The sequence below is a fragment of the Malurus melanocephalus genome, unplaced genomic scaffold (genome assembly GCF_030028575.1).
Source record: "Malurus melanocephalus ecotype Western Australia unplaced genomic scaffold, MMel_1.1 scaffold_150, whole genome shotgun sequence".
NCBI lineage: Eukaryota > Metazoa > Chordata > Aves > Passeriformes > Maluridae > Malurus > Malurus melanocephalus.
The window spans coordinates 374,720-388,638 of NW_026623382.1; positions in this window are offsets into that span (position 1 = coordinate 374,720).

Below are 13,919 nucleotides of genomic sequence, written 5' to 3' on the forward strand. Positions count from 1 at the left end.
GTGAGTAGATGCATATTCACACAAACAAATGGTGTTTTTGCAACAGTTGTGCTATCAGAATTGCTCCATGCCAACACATGAGCAGGCATCCTGCAGACACAGAGCACGTTCTATTGGCTAAAATGAGTTGCAATGCAACAGTGGAGTGCAGGMCCCATTTTTCCAAGAAGCTGAGAGACCAAAAATGATTGGCAATAATTAGCAGAATTAGCTCTTTAAGAACACAACCAAATGCTCAGTCAAGCCTCGAGGATGCCCTGAGTCAGTGTAGCTAAGGCAGAACAGTCTGCAATGAGCGCTGCACGGGTTGGATCAGCYGCCTGTGTCTCACTCCTGGGCTCCAAAGGATGCAATGGTGGGATCCAATGGTGGGCAGGCTTTTGGTGTGGTTCAGATCAGCATGTGACCTTGACAGACACCTTGGCTGTTTTGTCTCACGGGTTAGTGATGAAAAGCTTAAGAAACCCCTTAGAAAATCACCTCCAGAGTAGTTAATTTTAGAGTAATAGGTTTCATGGAAGTGATGAGAAGCAAACTTCCTTGTTAAAGGTTCTTCCTTACACAGGCTTACTAAAACTAAGAATTTAGAAACTGTTTCCATCAAAATACATATTTTGAGTCGTTGATACTGAAATTATGCATAGGAACTTTATTAACTCCCTGTGGAGCTTTAGCTCAAGGTATTCTCCACCTAAAATTTTGTCCCCAAAATAAAGGGTCCTGTACTCTGCAGAATCAATACAAAACGTTTTTCAAAAGGAAGTGACATGTTGATAAATGCATGAGATTCAAATACTTTACATACTTAACTGAAGTTTTTCTTAAAAAGCACTTTTCCATAGAATGAAAATTTTAGGCAAGGATTAACAAGGAAGATCATGGAATAAAAATTAACAGCATTGGTCTAAATAATTTATTACAGGGAGGGAAAACTTAGAGTAAGGTTTGGAGGACTGAAAACACCCCTACTGGGGTGTCATTGAAAAGAATAAATACAAAATAAGAATATCAATACTATGGCTCAGAAAGCCAGATGTGGTCCACAGCTCCACTGCCTGTTAGCTTTTTTTGTCCATGACACATATTCTTGAGGTGAGATGACTTTATTCCAATTTTGGGACATTTTAGAATCACTTCTTACTTTCTATGAGCATGAGCTTGGCAGGTGAAAAGCAGAAAAGAAAGAGCTCAAAGACCTATTCTCTGCTGCCAGGCATGAGACTTTACAAGAGACACCAGACTTAGGAACGTCAGATRCCTGTCTAAATAATTGACAACTACAATGAAGTGAGGGCAAAAGTCATTCCCAACCAGACTATATTTAAAACTGCTAACCTGAGAAGGATTCATCGTCTACGGAATGTGTCTGAGATTCATCTTAAAAACCCTGCTGTGTGTTTCCAAGTTCAGTCATCAGCTGTGGAACAACTTTAAATGAGAGATTTACTGAGCCAGTTACTGCACAAAACTGGCTGTATGGAAAGTTACATTGTACTGATGAAAACACCATATCCTATGTCACATTAAGGGAAAGCTGATTTAAAAACCATCTGCAGTCACACAAAACTTCTAGCTGTACTTACACATTGGAAAGAATTAATGTAATTTATGATTTGAAGTTGCTCAGAAATCAATCAAGAGCTAGATTAGCTGAGGGTGTAAAATTAAATTATAACACATAGGCAGATGGAACAAGACCACAAGATCCAAAGGGTCTGGTTGTTGTRTGCCAAACCACAAAATAGGCACCAAGTTCAGGGGTCAAATTCTGCTTCTGCCAAAGTTGGTGGGAGCAGTAGGTCTACACCGCAAGGCAGAGTGTTTGACAAAGAYATATTTCTGCAAAGGAATCTTTTGKTGTTATTTACAAGTATTGTTTGGTACTGTGGTTTTTGTTCTGTTTTGCTTAGGGTTTTTTTGTTTGTCTGTTTGTTTTTTGGTGGCTTTTTTGTTTGTTTGGGTTTGTTTCTTCTGTTTTAATAAGACTTCAAAGCTGTGGGATGTTGAGAAAAGAGATATTGAATGAAATCCTGGTTCCAATAAAGTCATTGGGAAAATTCCTATTGAATTCCTCAGGGTCAGCTTCACTYTACAGTACAGTGCCTTGTATATTCTTGCTCAGTGACACCCAAATAAAATGTGCTTTGCTTACAAATCAAAACGTTTTTTTATGCTGTTAGGTCTTTTGGCTCAGCATGGTAGATGAAATACAAGCTGTGCTCTTCTCTGCATCTCCTATTATTACCTGTCATAAAGAATCCACAATTAGGGTTTAGCTGGCAATTTTGTTGCTGATACACAAGGCAGATAAAAATCCAAATTGTTCTTCCAAATCTGTTTCAGCTCTATGTTACAGATATAATATCTTGTGGTGGTGGTGATGGTGGTGAAATGGTAAGCAAATATTTATCTTCATCTCCACAGCCCGGTAAGAAGCCCAGTGAAACAGGTGGGATGGATTCCCACCCAGTAGAAAATTAATGTACTCCAAAATGTTGCTGCCATTGAATTTCTACAATCTTCCAGCTGGGTTTACCTCAGTAGCTATTCCAGTGTAGCAGACCTTGGCAGATATTTTTTAATTACTTCAGGGGCAGCAGGATCAAGTCTTTGATAGTCGACACCAGTTTCTGCAGGCAGAAACCCACAGGAAGMAGCTGACAATTTAAAGTATTTTTTCAAACAAATGTGACTTTAAAGAACACAAATGAAAGAGCAATAATCAATACCACAGTATTGGTATTTCTACAAYACCACAGTAATCTGTTGAAAGACTTTTACCTACTGAGGAGAGAGAAATGGAAGATGAGAGAGGAAATGGAGATGAGAGAGAGGATGAGCAGGAATGAGTAGGGAACAACATATAGTGTTCAGAGTTTGAAGAAGAACTATTTTCTTTTGCAGATTGACCAAGGGAGCAGGAAATATCTTGTACCTGAGTCAGGATTTTAAGTAAGGCAATTTCTTCATGTGTGGAAAGCTAGTTTTCAGGTTGTATGCAGAGCAGACAAACTAGCTGGCCTTAATCTCCCTATCTGTGGAACAAAACCAGTATGRTAACTTGTGGAGGATGTAAGAAACCCCTTCATTTTTGCAAGACATATCTTTTTTGGGAGAAAGACTTCTAACTTGACTTTTACCCTGTTGCAACAAAGTCAAGTGAAAATACTTTCTTTTGCCACAGAACAGCAAGTTAATAGTTATTATTATATAGAAAGTAATTTCATATTGATGCACAAAAAAAACCAGAAAACAAAATGACTAATAGGAAATAAAGCAAACATGGGGTATTTTTTAATTAAAAATGTTATTGAAATAAAATAATTCCTACACGATATTTTCTCAAAAGGACATTTCTCTTAAAATTATTTGACCATAACTATATATAGACATTGTTTGTTCTTGTTTRTTTTTGCATTACTGTTCAAATAATTTCAAATTTTGATTTATGCTTATATGGCAGCACAAAGAGTTGAAGCCAGTGACATCKATTAAAATAGCCTGTGTCATAGATTATGCTGTATTTCCCTCATCCGGAGGCATTTTCCTGTGATCTCTTTGAATTAATTTAATTTGAAAAATGTTGTTCTGGATTAAAAATACAATGAATAATAGCCATTTGTTTTGGAAACTGAAAAACAAGAAATAACTTTAGTTCTTTTTGTTAAGCTACTAATTGTTTTGTTTATTTAAATTAAGAAAAACTGTATGCCTACGGACATGTTATGAATTCTCAGAACTATGAAGCATTTTCTCTGCCCAGCAGCAGAGATTAAAAAAAAAAAAAAAAAGTAATTAATGTTTATTTTCACACACTTGTAAATTGAGAGCAAAGAAATTTAAACCCAAAGGCACTGCTTTATTTCTAAATAAGGAAAATCTGATTTAGTGTTTGCCCAGTTAATTGAAGACCTCTTGAAACAAGAGTGGAAGTCAGGGACATGGCCTGTCCTCAAGAGCCCAGGTGGTTATTGTGATGCTTCTCACAAGGAAACCTTAAACAGTTGGAGACCTTCCTTTTAATGAGGATACTCYCTGACTGACAGCTCTGGGCTGAAGCATCACCATGTCAGCCCAAACCCACAGAATATTGTGCCTTAGGCTGGCATGACAGCAAAATCCTACTGATTCAGACCTGGAGTGACAACACTTACTGCTTTCTTCCACGAGAACAAACGGCACTGGAGTGAGGCACAGCRCTGACACGTAACAAGAACCAGCCTCCGAGAAAGGGCATGCTCTAAATCAGATCAGACAAGAAGGAAAGCACAAGGATTATTTCTGTCTTACAAATGGGAAATGTTATTTTCAGGGAACAACAGATTCTTATTTAATAGACTCCAAACTTAATGGGAAGCAAATATTCTGATTCTAATATAYACTTAAATCTCTTCATGCTGCTCTGGAAATGTCGGTGTTATACATGAGCATGTTGTGCAGAAATTACTTACCTTGTCACAGAAGCACTTCCCCTCATTTTTACATCTGCTGATGCCCACCAGTTTCAGCTGCATATTCCTCTTTCATAGGGATATAAGGGAATAGGAAGTATATCTGGATGAGGCTTTTTTCTTTAATTTTAAATATGGCTTGTTATATCACTAGCCTTGTAGATTTTAATCTGGTGAATGTTTTCAGGTTTGGGGTTTTTTTCCCAAGTCTTGATGCTCTTTTTCGGTCTTTTTCTTTATGAATATTAATAGATAGGGCAACATAGAAATAATTTCCCAGTGTTTGCATGCTAGGAAGATTTCAGTGACATGTTTGTTTAGATCATATACAAGTAACATCACTTGGTTGACAGATTTAAATTATTTGAATGCTTAACCAGGGAAATCATACTCTTCTCTGTGGAAATCTTCCTTCTAAATCAGCAACCAGAAAGAGGAACATTAAATAATTTGAAACAATGATAAAACAAATATAATATAAAAAGAACTCTCCAGTTAAAAAAAAAAATTTTTTTTTCCTATATCCTTCAAATTCCCTATTCCTGGTTGGTGATCTGTATGTACAGTGTGTGGAACCATAAATGAATGATGAATGACAGGACAATCTTCCAGGGGTGATGATTTTCCCTGAGGCACTATAGCTCTGAGAAATAGCTGACAAATAAAAAGTTGTATGTGGTGTGGTAGGAGTTGGAAATTTAGAAACCTTAATTACTCTGGTGTTAAATATGGGTGAGGATGTTTTTATTTATATCTATTCCTGCTGGGTAGATTTTTGGTGATAATTCATTGGTTCAGCTCTACCAGATTTAAAATAGGCTCATCCACTCAATGATTAATTTGCAGCCTATTTAAGTTTGTAAATGATGGGATTTTTTTTTTGTTTTGTTTTATCTATGTTGAGTTGCATTTGACCACAATAGCTAGGTACTGATTAAATATACTTATATCTATGACATTCTTTCTAATTCCCAAATATCATGTAGTAAGCGGTAATCTATGCCGATATCTGTGGAGTGTTGTTGGAGGGAGATGAGGTAGCATGGCAAGAGGGAAAACATGTTTTTTTTTTCTTATATTGAAGTGGCCTCTTTTTCTTCCTTCAGAATATTTTTTTCGTAAAAGCATCTATTTATGAACTGTCACCATTTTTTCATGTAAGCCTCTTGCAGATGATACTATTTCAATTTTTTTTTTTTTACTTAAATCTTAAAAATAACTAAGATATTTTCATTTATATATGTACATTTAACATCTCGTTTTCAGAAGGAAAATACTATTTTGGGGTATTTCATTTAGATCAAGAGTTCATTTTTGAGAAAAATATACAGTTTAAAGATGTTAAAAATTATACTTGATATGCTTTGGAGAAAAGTCTCATATTGAATGTACTAAAGGCAAAACATCCCCATAAGGTTGGTTGATCATGAAAGTTTTTTCATCACTTTTTTTTCATGGTAGTTAAAGCAGTCAAAAGATGTAAAGCATCATCAGTGACTTCTAAGACTGTGATTTAAATTGAGAAAGTTTGGAACCACGCTGAAGGAAATCACTCTCTCACAAGAGACAGTCTGTTCAGTCCCAAWGGGATAAGAAATGTAAAAATCCGTTGGGAATGAAGTCTTCTAGAGATGGCTGAGATGACTAAGGCAGTGCTGTTTCTCCCCTGCTAAGGTCTGGTGGACTTTCTCTCTGAGTAGCATAGTCCCAGCTCCAAAAGGAAACACCAGTCCCATGAAAATAACCCTCTCCCTTCCAGCAGAGGCATGAGACAATCTCTAAAAGTCTTCTAAATACATATTTCTTAGTTTACCATGGTCTTATTTTAAGACTTTTTAATTTCCCCTACACACACAAACTGGCCCTCAAAAATTATCATTCAGTAATCAGCATTTTTTAAAGTAGTTTAGTGTAATTATCATAAAAAATAGACAATGCCAAAAAATGTATCAGGAACACATATTGGGGAAGGAGCTTTGAATCAGAAACCAAATCAGCTCTGTGCTCACCTTTTCAAGACAGCAAGCACTAAGCAGAAGTGAAAATACTACTGCAGTATGACAGTCACAAATTATTACAAAATCACTCTTTACTATTAGCTAGAACTCACTGTTCTGCTGGTTGGGAAGGTATGAGATCTTTTTGATTGCTCAACTACAGTAATTGCTGCCAGATGGATGCAATTTTAAGATCATTATTTGTAATCCTTCCTGTGCCCTCAGTACTTTATCTTGAAACAATTGCAATTAATATGTTCCTCAGCAGTTTTTTGCTGAGGTACATTCTTTTCTTGTTCACCCAGGATAAAACACCACTAAATTAATCATTGTACAATTTAGCTGAGCAATATAGCTTTGTTGACGTGCTGTTGTTTTTAACATTTAATTAGAAGGAGTCAGAGAGCTGATTAGCAGGACAGTGTGATAACACAGGTCACCAAGGGTCAGATGCAAACCAAAGACACTGTCTTGTTTTGCYTGTGCAGAGTACTCACCTGAGTAAGCAGAGCTCTCCTGGCACAAAATTTGTCAGTACTTCAGTGAATGTAGATTTTCTCTATGGGACCTGCTTTCTTTGTCAGATATTTGTGAGCTGATTTGACCAAAACACGTGGGAACCAAATGCACCAAGGGATGGTTGTTTCAGATATTCTAGTTTTTCAGAGCTGTACAGCCAGGATTCCAATTTATAACATTATATCTGTAGCATATATTCTTATAAAGTGCAGATGTGAATTTATAAAGTGAAAGAGTGGCTAAAGTAACTGTGGCTTCTTCCTGCTGTTAAAATTGACCATTTTTACATAAGTCCCTAATTCCATGACACTGATGTGACTGGACAACTTTCCCAGCCAAATAACAGGTCTGCTGCTGCTGAACTTCCAGCAATATATAGATATTATTGACCAAAAATAATCTGAGCTTTATAGAGGGATGTAAGAGCACTTTAGTCTAGCAATATACCTTGTGTTTTTTCCGCTGTAAAAAATATTTGTAAATGCTGACCAATGAATAGCCATAATACAGCAATACTCAACTTAATTTACATTTCATTCAGTTGTAAGATTTTTACCAACTAGACAAGAAATTGGGTCAAGCTACAGATCTTCCATAAAATCATGTATTACAGTAACTAACAACTGGCTGGGTGTAGTCCAAGAAAAGCTATGATTTCCAGACATGTTGACAAATCACTCTTTCAACTCTATGCCCTCTGAGCTTACTATTTTGGACTCTTTCTTCACTTTCTTCATAAAATGTGTTTCTAATAAAAATCATTATTACAGTTTGGCAGAGAAAAGGGGATGATGAAGACATGTACATTTCAAGGGAAATATTTTTGTTAATAATTAATTCCTATTTTTGCCTAATATTGAAAGAATGTGAAAAATTAAACTTTGGTCCTTGAATACTTTCATTTTTATTTTAGATTGTTAATGACTTTTTTTTTCTGTTCTCTACCTTGGACAGAAAAATTTAACAAYTGTTTTGCCAAGAACAATGCAACAAATGAAAACCTCATTTCAAATCTCAAGTAACAGCTCAGCTGCCCCATGCTCAAGGACTTTTTTTCAACACGATGTATCTCGTCACTTGAAAAAAACTACTCAATGGGAGATAAATTCTGATCTAATTAAAAGAGCTGGTAAAGGAAAAAARCCACACTCCTTATTCAACAGCAAAACTATCCTGAGAGGCTTCAGATTAGGGCTCTTAACAGGGTTCACACCAGCTGTTATCTCTTTCATGACTCATCCAAAAAGTAGGAGCAGGCAACAGCTGGAGCCTGGACTCTGCCTCTTTCTACAGTGTATTGGATGCCAAAAATGGGAGCAGATACTGGTCCTGAGGTTCTCGAGTGCCAGTTTCCATGTTGGCACTATTCCTGGTCACTGGAGCAGCACAAATTCCTATCATGCATGAGTTATGTGGTCTGTCAGGCCACTTAACATGTGCAGTTCTGCTCTAGCCCTCCTGCAGGCTGTGCTCCCGTTTAGGCAAATTTGATCTTTGGAAATCTACRTGATGGAAGCTGTAATGACTCTGATTCAGCAAAGACCTTCAGTGCATATTTAGCTGTACATGTGTTAGCATCACCTTCATTCACTAAAGTGTTATTCATAAGGTGAATTCTGAATTCACTTAAATGCTGATCTGTACGAGGGCTGATATTGCTAAAACACCTTCTAACCTTATTATTTGAGTGCACTGCAGGATTCTAAAATACAATGGCAGATCTAAARTACACTGAGATGTTAGTCAGACAGTCGTTTCAYRGCATTTTGCGTTTGAGAATGCTTTATTGCAGTCTTCATKGTAAGAAAATATTTTGAGTACATTCAGATCAGAAGGGTTTAATTAAATCTCTATTTAATGGACTTCTGTGGAATATGAAACTTACCCAAAAAAGGGAAGGCCAAARAGTGAAAGATGGCAGAGTGAAAGAATGTCAGGTTATGTAAGTCATGCAATTCAAAGCACACGTTAATTTACCATCCTGAAGAGTCTGTTTACACATTCTGTTTATATAGCAAGACAGTAATGATGTTATCTCACTTTTGCTTTGTTTTAAACATCCGAAGTTAAGCACAGAACCTCAGAACAGTCTGAGGTTGGACCCACAAGGATCATTGAGTCCAACTCTTAAATGAGTGGCCCATACAGGAATCTAACCTGCACCCTTGGTGTTATTAGCACCATGCTCTAACTAAAGAAACAATAAAACAAACAAAACAAAAACAAAACAAAACAAAAAAAAAAAAGGTAACTAAGTCTTAATTTCTCCTGGTCATTGCATCAAATGAACTATTTCGAATAAAGATTTATGTTCCTTTTATATTTTGGATCAGTATTCCAAAAYAGCAGAGTAAATTGATGGAGACTCTTGCAAGCAGTGATGACATGAATGTAACTTGAAAACTACTCAGCCTGCTGCAGAGAAMAAGATGAAAATGAGACGTGGTCAGAAGATGTCAGTGAGATACTCGTGGCATAGCTAGGAACTGTATCTGGTAACTTTTGTATGCTGACCCCTAGTAGGGTAGGGCATTCTGAAAAGTGCAATTGCTTCAGGGTTGCAGGCAGGCTTCAGAAATGCTCTGAACAAAATTCTCACTATYTTGGTAGATGTACTAATGATTGAGTGAAGTACAAGAAGGCGGTCCATGGCAATGCCTTTTTTTTTTGCAGAGCTGTTATATGCTGATCCTCTCTCACATCTCTCCATGGGCACACAGCTTCAGSAGTGGAGCTCTGAGATGTGCCATAGAACTTGGAATAGCTTCTGCAACTGTGCAAAATARGAGTGAGAATGAAAATACGTGCCAAATTCTTTTAGATTATGTCATCAGATTCTTTTGAGTGTGTTATAAGCCAATACCTTAATGAGCTGATCGAAGGAAAACAATTGTGACCTAACAAGCTTAACAGTCCCTGCAGTGACACAGATCTTAGCTTTACTGGGCCTGAACTACTCATTCAGCAGAAAGTTTTCCTSAGTATTGAACTTTGAACAGACAGAATCAATGGCAGTCCCTTATCTTCTCCTGTACAAGACTGAGATGGGTTTTGCTTTCCATTTTAGAACACCAGCACACACTAATTTAGAGTATGAACAAGTTAAAGAGTAAAATTTACAAAGAGTTGATTCTGCTCAACAAAAAAAACCAAAACAAAAAAAAAAAACAAAAAAAAAAAAAATTAAAAAATAAAAAAAATAAAAAAAAAAATTTAAAAAAAATTGATTCTGCTCAAAAAAAAAAAAAAAGAAAAAAGAAAAGAAAAGAAAAAGAAAAAAAAATAATGAATGTTCTAAAGGCTGTTTTGCACACATTTCTATAGATAGGATGCAATTGATACAGCTGGTTTTAGAATCAAATCAATAGGCAACTCTTTGTAGAATCCAAGGCAGTGTGTCACTAAAAGCTGTTTGTTAGAGTACTGCTTTTTCTTGRTTTTTCTTCAGTCAAACTCAATTGAAGGGATCCAGGTGACAAAACAGAGTGAAGAAATGGAATCTGCAAAGTAAGTTGAAAKTGTAAGGTACTTGTGAAAAAAAAAAGAGGATTTGCAAGCTGCCTTTGAGGCTGAATTTTTCCATTTCCCAGAGAAGTTCCTGGTAGAAGTCATTTAGTCTATGTCAAATATTCCCAGACAGCACAGCCAACATGCCTTGGTACTGGGTAGAAAATAAATCCATAAGGTAAAAGAGTAATCCAGCTTCCAAGGTCACTCAAATTTATGTTTATTTGCTCAAAACTGCTACCTTATACCTGCACATTACTAACACCAATAATTAGGGAGTATCTCCCCTCTTGAAATGTACTAACTTATTTCTCATCTTCTTAGCAGCCACAGGATGGTGCACAGTTTCAATTTTATTCACTATTTTCCAGGCTGAATTGGATTCAATGGTCTGAGTCCTGACTGAATGCTGTAGGCCCWGTTCTTATTCATTATAAAAATCTTTACAGAGATTTTTGAGACACATGGAATCAGGAAATCAATAAACAGAACCACTTGAACAGAGAGTATTYAGCTATGAATATATACTCAAAAGTGTTACATAAAGCTGGTAATTTCCAGTGGAGAGGCTATAACCTTTTTAGGGTCTCTTGGCCATCATAGACATGTAARAGGGACTAAGTATAAATGAATCTTTGTGCTCAGATTTCTTCATTGACAGTACTATGTCATCATATTACCCTTCACCCTGCTGTGTGACTAGAAATTTTTTTTTGTCATGAACCATTTTTAAAGTCTCCAATGACAAAAAAGAGAGAAAAAAAGTTTTCCTTCAAAGAAGTCAAGAATAAGATTGATGYCTTTTGTTCATGAACCCAACAGTTTAAATTAAAAGATCCAAGCCCTCATGACTCTAATTAATTTTGCTTTGAAGATGGGATTTCAATATTTAACTTTTTGCRGTTATAATGAAAACTTGTCTGCATATTGAATGAGTTTTTCCTTTTTTTTCCTTCGTAGTTCATCATAATCTTTTTGTTATTGGAATCACAAATACAGGAAACATTTCAAAACCAGCCAGTTAAGACAGCAAGCAGTTAAACAACTCAGTTTTGCAAAGATGTAAGCATGTGCTGAAATGTATGCATGAATAGTCCCATGTGTAAAGTTAATTGCCTAGATCAGCACATAATGATGATGCAGCACCACAGCACAAATAAACAAGTGATTACATGRACAGAGACTGTATCTTTTCATTTTAAAAAGGTAGTGATTAGAACATTACATTTCCTTCCTGTCTTTATTTGGAAGGGTGCAACACASAGATAACTCACACAGCTCCTCCCGAACAGTCTCACTAACTCTGGCTGAGGTCTTGCTTAGATCTTCACCYCTCTGTAGCCTGCAGATTAGAAAGMRAGCACACAGAGCACTTCCTCTCCTGCTGTTGGACTCCACTTTCATACCTCTGTGTAATTAACTCTTGCATGAATTGATCTCCTTCTAGGGCACACTTTTCACAAGGTCTCTTTCCCCCCCATCCTCCTGATGGCTTATTATGACTGAAGTGGAAATGTTACATAAAACAAGCTGTTTATGGAAATCTTATTTCTGTCACATGAGCTCTATTCTGATGTGACAGGCACTCTATATGGCTGAAAGAATTAAATATATTAATTATATCTGTCATTATGCAATTCCCCTCTTATCACCACTGGATTTTACAGACCTGGTAAAATATACTCTGAGCAGTAAAATCATTGCACCTTAGCACACTTYAGCGTTTATAACAATCTGACATAATAAGGATACTGTCATTGCAGAAACACCTTCCTACACCCATGTGGGTACTTGAAAATCTGTGCTTTCTCCATCCTCCTACATAAATATAGTAGCTTAGGAACTTTTATGCTGTGCCTTGGTTTTTAATGATAAGACATGTCAGGTACCATTTAAAACATAAGAGATGAAAARGGGGCAATTCAGCTTTAACTATAACACAGCTTTCCTTTAGATGYAGTCAACTGTTCTGCTTCTGTAAAGTGCGAAAAGTGTGAGAAAATATGAAATRGATAAAGTTTTAAACTAGAAAGCATTAAGATCCTATCTTAGGGCTTCTTACTCTTGGATGCCTAAAAAAACATAAACACCATAAGGTGTTTTAAAAAAAAAACCAAACCCATAAACACCATAAGTTAGACTTTGATGCCAGACTAACTCTACTCACTACAATTGATTATTGAAGATTTATACAAAYGAAAACTAAACTCTAGACTGTAGTGGTGGATCCAATCTTCTAAAGTATATATAACACCTATTSTCAAAACACAGGACAGGTTGTGAAGTCCATAGAAAAATATTCAGTCAGGACCTTGCTRAACTTACACTCTTGCTTCCAAATTGTACCATGAAATTACTGGACAAGTCTAGGCTGCCATTCTGGATTCTGACATTTGAGAGTAGGATTTATATACAGGTTRAGAGCTGTAGATAAAAGAAAAGATTTCATCTAAGTTTTTCTTAGAATAAAAAAAAATAGCATGTATATAGAGAAAAATAATTAAGTCATGCAGGATGCCAATATTTTTGAATGCTGATCTAGATTTGATGAATGTAATTGTCTATGTAGCTTTTTTTCCTCTTGTTGAGATAAATATCTAAATGTTGGTGATCCATATTTAGGAATGCAAAGGTGCTAGATTGAGTGCTGTCATGTTGTGCAACACATCTGGATTCTAAAACGTTAGTCAGACTGGCAATGCGTTCTGAGTCTCACTAATAAAGGCTGGTACCAAGCCATCCAGCATGGTTCAAGTAGCAGCCCTGAATCTCTTGTTCTCTATTGCTTTATTGCTCATTTGCCTTGGGACTGACACACTTCTGGCCATTGTCAGCGACAGGAACGGCCACAGAAATTGCCTATTTTGGCAACAGGGTTTTGCATAGTTTGCAGTGGTGAGACACAGCACACTCCAGCCCTTTTACTAATACMAGAGGAAGATGGGCTTCCTCCTGAATTTTGACGGCAGCACCTGGGAGGGGGGAAGCCTGCGGACCTGCCCCCGAGAAGAGTCACCTCTCAGGCGTCCGCCTGCGGCTGCATSGGGTCCCGCGTCCCGCCGGCAGCCCGGCCGGTGCGGGACGGCGGAGGTGTGCGAGCGGCGCCGGGGGAGGACCGGGAGGGTGCCGTGCCTGGTGGCCCTGGGGCGGGGCTGCCGCACGCCTTGCCCGTGCATTGGGTCTCGATTCATACATAAATATAGCCGGGCTGGGCTAGCCACACTCCTCTACCCCCCGCCCCCAGCCCAGGAAGAGAAGGGGGAGAGAAACAAGAAGAGGGGGGGAAAAAATCCCGGTGAGGTCATTCCAATGAGAGCGCAGGAGGCGAGCGGACAAGGTCGACTTTCCCGGCGGAGGCGCAGCCCTTAGGAGCGCGGTGCCGCGCACCCACGGCCGGCCCGGCACCTTGGAGAGCTCCGCCGCGCCGGGGCCGCGCTCGGGGCCG